Raw genomic sequence first — 12,742 nt, 5'->3', positions numbered from 1 at the left:
ACCTCCAGCAATACAAATAGCAGCAATTAACAATCATCTGTTTTTAATAAATTGATTATCAATGGACTCAATTCCCCAATGAAAAGACACAGGCTACTAAGCTGAATAGGCAAACAGGATCCAGCATTTTGCTGCATTCAAGGAACATACCTCAGTGACAAAGACAAACACCACCTTACAGTAAGAGCTGGAAAAAAATTCACAAGTAAATGGCCCCAACAAACAAGCTGGAGTTGCTATTCTAATATCCAATAAAATAGAGTTTCAACCAAAAGTAATCAAGCAAGGTGGGGAAGGACACTTCATATTCAAAGGAAAAATCCACCAAGAGGAAGTCTCAATCCTGAACATCTATGCCTCAAATACAAGAGGGCCCACATTTGCAAAAGAAACTACTAAAGTTCAAAACACACTACCTCACACAATAGTAGTGGGAGACTGTAACACTACATTTTCACTAATGGACAGGTCACTGAAACAGAAACTCAACAGAGGCACAGTAAAACTAACAGAAGTTATGAACCAAATGATTTAACAGATATCTATAGAACATTTCACCCCAAAACAAGAGGATATAATATACCTTCTTCTCAGCACCTAATGGAATCTTCTCCAAAACTGACCATATAATTGTACACAAAGCAAGCCTCTACAGATACAAGAAGATAGAGATCACCCCATGAATCCTATCAAATCACCACAGACTAAGGATGGACTTCAAAAAATAACAGCCCACATACTCATGGAAACTGAACAACTCTCTGCTTAGTAATAACTTGGTCAGGGAAGGAAGGAAGGAAGGAAGGAAGGAAGGAAGGAAGGAAGGAAGGAAGGAAGGGAAAAAGAAAGAAGAAAGAGAAAAAGAAAAGAAAAAAGGAAGAAAGGAAGAGAAAGAAATGGAAGGAGGAAGAAAGAGAGAGAGATCAAAGACTTTGTAGAATTCAATGAAAATGACATCATACCCAAACTTTTGGGACACAATGAAAGCAGTTTTAAGAGAAAAATTCATAGCACTAAATGCCTTCATAAAGAAATTGGAGAGATCCTGTACAAGGAACTTAACAGCACACCTGAAAGCTCTAGAACAGAAAGAAGTAAATAGACCAAGAAGATTAGACAGCAGGAAATAGGGTTGGAACTTAGGGCTGGAATCAACCAGTTAGAAAGAAAGAGAACTATACAAAGGATACAAAGAACCAACAAAACCAAGATCTGGTTCTTTGAGAAAAATCAACAAGATAAATAAACCCTTAGCCAAACTAAGTAAAGGGCACAGGGAAAGTATCCAAATAAACAAAATCAGAAATGAAAAGGGAGACAAAATAAAATCTGAGGAAATTCAAAAATCACCAGAACCTATTACAAAAGCCTATACTTTACAACTGAAAAATTAGATGAAATGGATGATTTTCTAGACAGATACCACATACCAAAGTTAAATAAAGATCAGATAAACTATCTAAACAGTCCTATAACCTCTAAGGAAATACAAATAGTCATTAAAAAAAACCTCCCAAAAACAAACAAACAAAAAAACCAACAACAACAAAAAAACCCAAAAAAGCCCAGGGCCAGATAGTTTTAGTGCAGGATTCTACCAGACCTTCCAAAAAGAGTTAATATCAATACTCCTCAAACTCACCCACAAAATAGAAACAGAAGGAACATGCCCAAATTTATTCTATGAAGCCACAATTGCTCTGCTACCTAAATCATGCAAAGACCCAACAAAGAAAGTGAACTTCAACCTATTTTCACTTATGAACATTGATGCAAAAAGACTCAATAAAGTTGTTACAAACTGAGTCCAAGAACACATACATCAAAACCATAATTCACCATGATCAAGTACATGCTGGCAAGGATGTGGAGAAAGAGGAACACTTCTGCCCTGGTGGTAAGATTGCAAACTGGTACAACAACTCTGGAAATCAGTCTGGAGGTTCCTCAGAAAATTGGAAATAGTTCTACCTGAAGACCTAGCTATACCACTCTTGGGAATATATCCAAAAGATGCTCCACCATATCACAGGTCATGATGTGTTCCATGTCATAACAGCCTTATTTGTAATAGCCAGAAGCTAGAAACAACTTAGAAATCCTAAGAATGAATACAGAAAATGTGATTCATTTACACAATGGTACACTATTCAGCTATTAAAAATGAGGGCATCATGAATTTTGCAGGCAAATGGATGGAACTAGAAAATATCATCCTGAGTGAGGTAACTCAGACCCAAAAAGCCATGTATGGTATGTACTCATTGAAAAGTGGATATTAGTAACGAACTATAGGGAAAAGATCTTCACCAACCCTATATCCAATAGAGGGCTAATATCCAATATATACAAAGAACTCAAGAAGTTAGACCCCAGGGAACCAAATAACCCTATTAAAAATGGGGTACAAATCTAAACAAAGAATTTTCACCTGAAGAAATTCGGATGGCCGAGAAGCACCTTAAGAAGTGCTCAACATCATTAGTCATTAGGGAAATGCAAATCAAAACAACCCTGAGATTTCACCTCATACCAGTCAGAATGGCTAAGGTTAAAAACTCAGGAGACAGCAGGTGTAGGCAAGGATGTGGAGAAAGAGGAACACTCCTCCACTGCTGGTGGGATTGCAAGCTGGTACAACCACTCTGGAAATCAATCTGGCGGTTCCTCAGAAAACTGGACATAACACTTCTGGAGGACCCTGCTATACCACTCCTGGGTATATACCCAGAGGATTCCCCGGCATGCAATAAGGACACATGCTCCACTGTGTTCATAGCAGCCTTATTTATAGTAGCCAGAAGCTGGAAAGAACCCAGATGTCCCTCAATGGAGGAATGGATACAGAAAATGTGGTATATTTACACAATGGAATTCTACTCAGCTATTAAAAACAATGAATTCATGAAATTTTTAGGTAAATGGTTGGAGCTGGAAAATATCATCCTAAGTGAGGTAACCCATTCACAAAAGAATACACATGGAATGCAGTCACTGATACATGGATATTGATTAGCCCAGAAACTCTGAATACCCAAGACACAATTAGCATAGCAAATGACTCCCATGAAGAAGTATGGAGAGGGTCCTGATCTTGGAAAGGCTTGATCCAGCATTGCAGGGGAATATAAGGACAGAGCAAAAGGAGGAAGGTGATTGGAGAATGGGTGGAGAGAAGAAGGTTTATGGGACATATGGGGAGGGGGGAACCGGGAAAGGGGAAAGCATTTGGAATGTAAACAAAGAATTTAGAAAATTTTTTTAAAAAGGAAAAAAAGAAAAGTGGATATTAGCCTAAAGAGCACAGAATACCTAGGAGATAATCCATAGACCATAAGAAGTGTTAAGAAGTAGAAAAGGCCAAGTGACGATGCTTCAGTCCCTCATAGAAGGGGGAAGAAAACAGTCACAGGAGGCAGAGGGAGGGAGGGATCTGGGTGGGAAAGGGGTCAGAAAGGGGAGAAGGTGAACAGGATGGGGGTGGGAGTGAAGGAAAGAAGCCCAGAGGGCCAGGAGAATGAATGGAAATAAGCAGCCTAGGGGGGAGGGGGCTCTAAAAAGTACCAGAGTCCTGGGAGGTGAGACCCTCTCAGGACTCAGTAGGGGTGACCTTACATGAAATGCCTACCTAACATTGGGAAGAGGGAACTTGAAGAGTCTACCTCCAGTAGATAGACAGGGCCTCAAGTGGAAGGACAAGTTTACTATCCCACAGTCAAAAACTTCTGACCCAGATTCGTACTTGTCTAAAAGAACTGCAGGGACAAAGTGGAGAAGAAACTGAAGGAAATGGCAGTCCAATGGCTGGCCCAACTTGGGATCCATCTTATTGGGGTTGAGGGCAGTGCATCAAGGCCTGACTGGTGCTATGATGTGCATACACACAGGAGCCTAGCATGGCTGTCCTCTGAGAGGCCCTACCAGTAGCTGACTGAGACAGATGCAAATACTTACACCCAACCTTTGGACTGAAGTTGGGGACCCCCATGGTTGAACTAAAGGAAGGATGGAAGATGCTGACTGGAAGGGCATCCCCATAAGAAGACCAGCAGTCTAACTAACCCAGGCCTCCTGGGAACTCCCAGAGACTGAGCCACAAGCCAGGCAGCATACACAGGCTGCTCCACGGCACTGACACAAGTATAGCAGAGGATTGCCTGGTGTGGCCTCAGTGCGAGAGGATGTACTTAATCCTTGAGAGACTCCCCCCCAGGGAAGGGGGATGCCTGGTGGGGGCACCCTCTTGAAGGAAAAGCAGGGGAAGAATGGGGTGAGTAACTGTGGGAGGGAGCAACTTGGGAGGCAATAACTGGAATGTAAATAAATAAAATAATTTAAATAAATAAATAAAAGTAGGATATTTAAAATTGTAGACTGCCTAAAAAGACTTTGTGCCACCCAACAGGGACTTTGAAGCATCAAGACAATATCACATCATTTTGTGTGTTGTGGTACCAGAATATCAAGTACAGGGCCTCTTGTGTGCTAGGCCAGTGATCTATCAAGATAAGCCATAAAGAAACCAAGGTCTAAAATGGAGTGCATGCTGTATTGTTGGGTTATGGTGAGGGTTGGTTAGGATCTAGCTCCACAGTCAGTTTGTATTTGCCAACCCTGGAAAGACACATCAGAGCTAATATACATGGTTAACCAAAACAAAACCTTTTCAGTGCTACAGTCTTCAGAAATGCTACATTTGAACCAAATGGAACCAACTGAATGACTCAATTCCTATTTCAGATTTTATTCTTTGTACAAAATGATTTGCCTTTCCCCTAACAGCCCACAGGTAAATGTTGAACTATTGGCCACCAAGTAACGGAAATACATTTGTTACCCTCTTTTTCAAGTGTATCATTTCTAAGAGGTCTCTACACATATTGACTAATGGTTTATTTGCCCCAAGTTAGCCTTTGATCCAGATGCAAGACTATGTGGCCTTGATGTTTGTGAACCCTCACCAGCTACACAGAGGAGGCCCGAAGGAGAAAACCAACACCATGAATCTGAGACAAGACTGCCTGACCCCAGGGGTGACACTAAATGCTGAACTGATGGGCTGGTGTGTTCCCCCTTCCTATATAACTTGCTGGTTGAAGACAACTTGAAAGAGGGATCCTTTGGGTAATAATCAGTATCCATGGATTATCAAGCAGTCTGAGGTCATGTGCTCTTTGAATCCCACCTTTGCCTCTAGTGAGGGACTTTAAGACACAGTAAGGATTCTGTGTTATCCAACTGTCCTTTGATCTTTATTGGTAGAATGCCAAGGAGCCACTGGAACAGAGTTGAGGCTAAGGATTTTGTATTTAAGGCAAAATCTATGTGTCTTTATGGACAATCTGGAAAACTAGAGGGGCTGCCTCCAGATCTTTCTGCCACATCTAAGGAACTCTCTTTGTAGAAACCCACACCTAAGTCATCATGTACAAAACAGAAGAAATCTTTTGGATGCTAATACCTGAATGCCTGATATAAACTTTAGATGGGTCAGATGGAAGGTTTAATTATCCACATTGTAGAGGACCACAGGAAGCTTTCAAATTGCTTCTTAACAGCATCCATAAGACTTCAAAACTATAGTGTGGGAAAAGAAAACAGACAGTTTTGGGAATCTCCATTTTCTGGGAAACTTGAGGTCTTAGTTGTCCTTTTTTTTTTTTTTTTTTCAAGTTCTGTGAGCTATTTTTTATTTTATTTATTGAATATAATCTTCATTTACATTTCCAATGGTAAAACCCTTCCTGATTTCCCCCCTCCCCCAAATCCCCAACCCCTCCTCCCACCCCCACCTCCATATATATACCCCTCCACCCAACCCACTCTCACCTTCCCCCCTCAATTTCCCTTTGTTGGGGCATCTATTGAGCCTTCACCTGGCCAAGGACCTCTCCTCCCACTGATGCCCGACAAGGCATTCCTCTGACACATTTTTGGCTGAAACCATGTGTACCCCTTGGTTGATGGTTTAGTCCCTGATTATCCTTTCTATGCTCTAGCCCTGCACTTCTACATGAAGAAACAAGGGCTATCTGCAGAAAAGAGGACCTAGTGCTGCTGTACTTGTCTCTACCAATCAGGAAGTGCTCACCAACACCCACAGGACTACCTTTTACTCACTTGTACACCTAAGCTTAGCCAGGCCCAATGCTATTCTCAGGGGGCCTTCAGGTATACTCTATATTAACCTGAAGAAACAAAAATGTTATGTTCTTGAGGCTGGGGACATGGCTAGGTTGGTCAGGTCAAGTGCTTACTAGGAAAGCACAAGGAACAACATTCAATCCACAGCACCTATACATAGAGCCAGGCACAGTCAGGGGTGCTTTTGTAATCTCTGGGCAGGCAGAGCCAGGAGGATCTGTTCTTAAAAAATAAGGTGGAGAATGACTGGGCAAGACCACTAACATCAACCTTGGGCCGCACAAAACTGAATAAACCCATCCACACACAGCCAAGTGTTTATCCTTTCTGTTTATCCCAGTGCCCTCCAGGGGTTTTTCCATCAGGAGCCCAGTTTCCTCATTGCTTCAAATATTTTAACTGAAACTCTTCAACGCTAGGGATTTATGAACAGCATTTTCTGAGCTGTTCCAGAAACCATGATGAAGAAGGACCAAGTTTTGGACAAGTTCCTTCTGCAGGCCCAGATGGAAACTCAAAGTACATCCAGTGGACCTAGAGCTAAAACTTTTTTTTTTAACTTTTTTACACAGGGTCTCATGTAGTACAGGTTAGCCTTGAACTTCCTATGAAGCCAAGGATGACCCTGAGCTTCTGCTTTGTTTGCACCCCAAGTGTGTGGCCTATAGGAATGCACCAATATGCCTGGCTTACGAGCATTTTTATAATGAACACTGGGCAAGACAACCTAAGTTGGGAACATTGAAATCATATAGTTATAGAAAAGGGGTCATGGAGCACAGGGATGGGGAGAATTTACACAGAGGTGCAGGTCACAGGAGAAGCACCCTTATTCCCATATTCCTTGGAGTCCTGTGGACATTTAAGTCACAATTCTAGTTTACCATCAGGAATCATCAAAATTCCTCTTTGCCTTGACCACAACTGTCTTCACTTACATTCTCTACCTCTTATCACTAAAATTGGGGTATTTTAGAATTCCTTCACATCAATAGTAAGTAGGAGGTTAAGGGAGTGAACCAGAAGCTTCATACTCACATTTGATGAGATGAATTCGGAGAATCCTTCATGTTGTGGGCAAAGAGGACAGATCTTCCCCAGAAAGTAATCTGCTTCCTGTTGTAGAAGTGAGCACACTCCGAGGCTGGACAGAGACTGGAAGCGGTCGAATCGAGACTTCCTTCACTGCTCACGGCCTTGTCTCCAGTCTTGATGGTGACTTGGATGATGTTTCACCCAACATCCTCAGCAACAATCAGTATGAGTGGGGAGTGGAGTTTAAGTGTGTGTTGACTGACATCCAAAAGAGACAGAACTTAAACATTTTGATTCCTTCTTCCTTTCTGTTCATACTTTACCACTCCATGGATCACTGGATGACTCGTGGGAGACAGCTAACTGGGTGCACATGGCAGACATGAGGGTGAAAGGGTCTCTCTCCTTTCTCAGCCATGTAGCCAGGTATGAAGTCTACTTGCCTCCTCAATTCTCACATTGCCTCTGGTGAAACAGGCGCCATCTCACCAGTTCACACACGGCATTCACCAGCAAGCCTGACTCCTTCATATTTCTACTGTTTCTCCTTGGAAAGTCAGAACTCAGTGAACATGACCTAGCCATTGTCTGGCAGAGATTAGATACAAGGCCAGTTAGTCCTATTTCAAGGAAAGGAGACAAGATAGAGTGTACTGTGGGAAACAGAGTCCAGCTATAACACAAGTCCTCAATCCAGCCAGGTGACTTGGCCTTGCCCTTCATGGAATGAAATCATTATAGTAAAATAACAGTCTGTTCAAACACTGGTTCCACACCAAAAGATTCACTGAGAGAAACAAATGTATTGGTTGTATGTTGCTTGGTTTTGTTCACATAATCAACCCAAAAGATTAAAAATCAGTGAGAAAGCCAGAGTGGACCTACCAGCCTTAATGTGGATGTGCTGCCACGAGTGGACCTACCAGCCTTAACGTGGGTGTGCCACGAGTGGACCTACCAGCCTTAACGTGGGTGTGCCACGAGTGGACCTACCAGCCTTAACGTGGGTGTGCCACGAGTGGACCTACCAGCCTTAACGTGGGTGTGCCACGAGTGGACCTACCAGCCTTAACGTGGGTGTGCCACGAGTGGACCTACCAGCCTTAACGTGGGTGTGCCACGAGTGGACCTACCAGCCTTAACGTGGGTGTGCCACGAGTGGACCTACCAGGCTTAATGTGGGTGTGCCACGAGTGGACCTACCAGCCTTAATGTGGATGTGCTGCCACGAGTGGACCTACCAGCCTTAACGTGGGTGTGCCACGAGTGGACCTACCAGCCTTAACGTGGGTGTGCCACGAGTGGACCTACCAGCCTTAATGTGGGTGTGCCACGAGTGGACCTACCAGCCTTAATGTGGGTGTGCCACGAGTGGACCTACCAGTCTTAACGTGGGTGTGCCACGAGTGGACCTACCAGCCTTAATGTGGGTGTGCCACGAGTGGACCTACCAGCCTTAATGTGGGTGTGCCCTTGATCAGGGAAATGACGACATGGCATCTCTAGAGGTTTTAATAATGTAAAGATAACCCAAGGACTATGGAAAAGATCATAAAGGATTCCAACCAAGACATTCTAGCATAATATAGAAAACAATCTTACTGAGGGGAAGGATCAGGATGTCTACCTATAGATGAAGCAAGTTACAGTGGCCATCAAACCTATGTGGAGGCTGAGGGGTGCTGCCTTCATCCCAGAACTTCTCCCATAGAACTTTACCGACGGTTTCCACGTAGGTGGACAGACCATTGGATCTCAGCATACTGAGAAGTCACAGGGGATTCCTAGAATGGCACAACTGATCAATAACCACGGTACTACAGAACATTCCCTGGGACTGTGACATTGTCCTAGAGGGCACACATGTGCAGGCCACCACATTGAAGGTGGTACATGTGCACACATCCATACATACACGAGTGCATATGATAGATCTGAATCGGCCCCCATAGGCACATTTCTCATGGTTACCTGGTTTCTCCTTAACAAGTTATCAGGGTTGCCATCTGAGAAGCCTTACAGGGTCTCTGTAAAAGCACCCTTTCTTGCAAGATTGTTTCTCCTTGATACTGCCAGATAGGTCTTATACCTTTTGCATAGTTAAAGAAGCATGAGCATTTGTCATCTCAGATGTAACCAAGGCATAGGCAAGTAGAACTCCAACACAAAGGCTTTAGGCTAACCTGGTGCTCTGCACAGATGCACTTCAGTTCTGATCCTGTGAACTAGCTCTGACTTCTGCGTGGAAGGCAGCCATTAAACTCAGCTCTCACTCTTCAGGAGATAACCATCTTGACATTACACACAGGGTCTCTCTTCTCAAAGGTTAGGTTAGCAGGTGAGCCCCAGAAGTCCTGCTTCTGCTTTTCCGGTGCTTGGCTTAGAAGCACATGTCACCATACCCATCTTTAACATTATCGTTTATGTGCATGATGTGTATGGAGGTCTATAATGCCTGTAGAGGTTAGAGAACAACTTTGTGTAATTAGCTCTCTCCTGCTACTCACATGTAAGTTCCAGGGATCAAACTCAGTTTGCCAGGCTGCTTGACCAGCTAAACAATGTCCCTTATGTTCATGCAGACCTTTTTATAATCATCAGGCTAAAGATCAGTTAACTAGTCAAGGCTTTCCCAAGACAAAACTGTTAAGACTCCTAGGACCTGAAGCAAAGATAGAACTTTTGGTTATTAAATGAGCAATGACAGTTCGAATTGGAAAGAATAGGTAACCAGTGGCAGTGGCCTGTCTGAACATGCAAAGTTCCCTGTGACAGAGCAAATCAAAGGGTTTACACAACAGGACATCTGCTTACTCTGCTCCAAACAGTTACCAATAATCTGTACACTTGCAGCAAATGTGAACAAATATATTCAGATATATTTAAAAGAATAAAAAAAATTCACAAAATATTTGTTGCCATAGGACCTGCTGTTAACTAGAAATGTTTACATCAAGATTTACACATCATTCAAAGCAGGAGCATCTGTACTAAGCTATGCAATGTATCATGTAAACAGTCAGATACACCACTTCCAACAGCCACCTCCTTCCTGGCACAGAAGTGGTCTGTCCCAGACATTTCCCCCCAGGGTACCAATTAAGAAACTGCTATTTTCAGAGCAACAAAAATAAAAGCTTTTATTTGTTCATTTGAATATAAAACAGGCGTTATCACAGATGTACAAAGCGAACTGGTGGTTGAACATACAAGAAGGTTGCTGTCCTTTGCACATAAAAATTTTGTTTGAAACTGTGATTGGTTGAGTCCATGAGTTTTCTCTAACCAGTCACCACACTCTGAAATAACGCTGCTAACATTCAACTGATAAAGGGACCATCCCCTTGGGTAAAGTGTCAAGCAGGGTTAAATATATATAATAAACAAGCACCATGAGGAATCTGCTCCTGCTCGGGTAGGTGTGTGTCTCAGTGTTCATTGTGTACCCTCTTTTTGTGCAAGTAGATTACACGGTTTTGGCTGACTCCAAAAGCACATGGTCACAAGACAAACTTTTTTTTTTTAAAAAACATTCTCATGAATGATTTATCTACAGTACAATTTCTAATACACAATGATCCTTCTTTATTGCTGAAACTGGTGGTACTTAAGTGTCTCCTTTCCTTTTTCTTGCATAACTAAGCTTCCAACCCAGTCCACCAACTCTTTCAAACCTAAAGTCTCATGTCACAGATGACAGGGTGCAGAAGAGACCAGCTGGGATCGGCTTTCGCACCCGTGCTGCAGCCTTCGCCCTCCTAGGGTGTGAAGTTGATGTGGTGAAAAGTTAAGAGTAGGTTTTGAGTGACATCTAAATTTGCTTTGCTTCCTCACATCAGCCAGATGGAAGATTTCCTGCACATTGTAATCATGTTTACCAATGGGTCTCCTATCTGAAATGTTAAACCAAGTTCCCTTAAAGAAAGAGGGGGAGTTTTATAGGGGGTGCAAATGCATGTATCAAGAAAATTCCTTCTGTCTGTGGTATATGTGGCAGGGAGTTTCTCCCTAGGAAAGCTGCAAACTGTAGGAATGTGTATTTGAAACATGCAGAAACATATAGCAATGAGCAAACAATATTTGAAAATTTAAGTGATTTATGGAGATGAAGAAATGATTTACATATGTAAATTTTAAAAGAAATTCATCACTTAAATTAATAACAAACCAAATCAGCCTTGGATGTCGGAAGTCATAGAAAAATCTCTTTTAGCAAAGGGCTTACTGTTGGCAGCTGTAACTAAGGCAGACAAGGACCTCGCCCATAAAGCAATCAAGAACCTCATTTCTGCCTAGCAACAATTTTAGGCTAATCTCATACTGGGAGCCACTGAAGCCATACTGTGGCAATTACAAACTAAACATTGTCTTGTATTGCTGATACCTTCTCCTTGGCTGGATACAGATAAGGATACAGCGGCCAGGCTGTGCACATGGAAATCTAGGCACATGTCACCAGTGATCAGTTTCCCAACAGCTGGTACAAGGCTGAAGCTGGCAGAACTCTGCTGTTTCAAGTCCCTGGAACAGTGCCTACTCTCAGGGCCAAGCTAGGAGTTCCCCAGATTAGAGGATCAGAGTTGGCTGGGTCTACACAGTCAAGAAGACATCACACACAGCTAGCTTTTCCCTCAAAGGTGGTCTGGTCATTTCTCTGCTCACATTGGCCACTGGAAGGGGTAAATTACTGACACCTGGTACAAATGACCACAGGGTGTCATTCTTTTCATATCAAGGGACAACAACAACAAAAATTATAAAAAGTGACACAAAATGCTAAAATAAAATAAAATTGACATTATGCAACAAATTCTTGCAGCTGAGAAAACAGTGCTGTTTGCCAACCTGGAGCCCCTCAATGTCACTGGCACATGCTGGCACGAGAGCATTCACTGTCGTCCTCACAGCAAAGGAAAAACTAGTTCACGTTAGCATTGAATCCCTCCTCCCTCTCAGAGACAGTGGTGACTCCACTTGCTGGTCTCGGGTCTAAGACGGGTTCCTGGCGATCGATCTGCGATTGCTCAGAAACAGCCGTGTGTGTGTGTGTGTGTGTGTGTGTGTGTGTGTGTGTGTGTGTGAACACAGTGGAGGGCGCACCATGCAAGTGACAAGTTCTGCAGTTAAACTTTAAAATCTCCTTTGTTCATTAGTGAATTTATATTTCATATATATATATTTGTTGTGATACTATCCACGCAAGATAATACAACACTTTTTTTATATTAGCAAACATTACAAGACTTTAATATTCTTGAATGTTTTTTCTCTTTTATATTTCTAAAGAGATCAAAATAAATTAAACATTTTGTACATAATTACATATCGAGGAAGTTAACTTATTTTTATCTTTTTAGTTTAGTACAAAGATATCTGCAAGATAGTTGCCGAAATACCTTATTTATAATCGCTTCTCCTTCTATGTTAACTTCAAAGGCCATGAACTGGCCTCTGTTTCTTCAGCATGTCTCTGACAAAGCAAGCTGCTAAAATCTAATTGGAAGGTGCTACCTGGAAGGTTCTCGTACCTCCATAAACTCTCCTAGGAGGGTGAGGTCTAGGG

Source organism: Apodemus sylvaticus, chromosome 14 (assembly GCF_947179515.1).
Source record: "Apodemus sylvaticus chromosome 14, mApoSyl1.1, whole genome shotgun sequence".
NCBI lineage: Eukaryota > Metazoa > Chordata > Mammalia > Rodentia > Muridae > Apodemus > Apodemus sylvaticus.
The sequence above is the reverse complement of the archived record's forward strand: the minus strand, read 5'-3'. Positions refer to the sequence as shown.